Below are 577 nucleotides of genomic sequence, written 5' to 3'. Positions count from 1 at the left end.
TCTCTCTCTCTGACTCGCACTCTGCTTCTTTCGCTCTCTCTCTCTGACTCGCACTCTGCTTCTTTCGCTCTCTCTCTCTGACTCGCACTCTCCCACTGCTCTCTAGCTGCTGGTGGCTTGTCCGCCCTGCTAGTTGACCATGTAGGGTGTAGCAGAGCTCAGTCAGAAGTCTACGACAGCACACACCACGCAGGACGAGAATCACGCCGCTTGCTGCCTCATTCCTGACAACAGCACACACCACGCAGGACGAGGATCGCGCCGCTTGCTGCCTCTTTCCTGACTACGGAGCACACAACGCAAGACGAGGAACACGCCGCCTGGTGAGCATTAGCAATGAAGCTTTCACCCTCCCACTGATCTCTAGCTGCTGGTGGCTTGCCCGCCCTGCTAGCCAACCATGTAGGGTGTGGCCGATTGGCTAAGCACTGCTCACCACTGTATTCGGGCCTTTAGCACAAAGTAACGTGTGATTACGGGGTGTGTTTTATCTGCCGCTGGCCTGATGGTCAACAGTGTATAATAAAAAGCCCCGGCATACCCGGTGTGAACACCGTTACGTTGGCGTTGTGTCTTG

Source organism: Priapulus caudatus, unplaced genomic scaffold (genome assembly GCF_000485595.1).
Source record: "Priapulus caudatus unplaced genomic scaffold, Priapulus_caudatus-5.0.1 Scaffold1016, whole genome shotgun sequence".
Classification (NCBI taxonomy): Eukaryota; Metazoa; Priapulida; class Priapulimorpha; order Priapulimorphida; family Priapulidae; genus Priapulus; species Priapulus caudatus.
The sequence above is the reverse complement of the archived record's forward strand: the minus strand, read 5'-3'. Positions refer to the sequence as shown.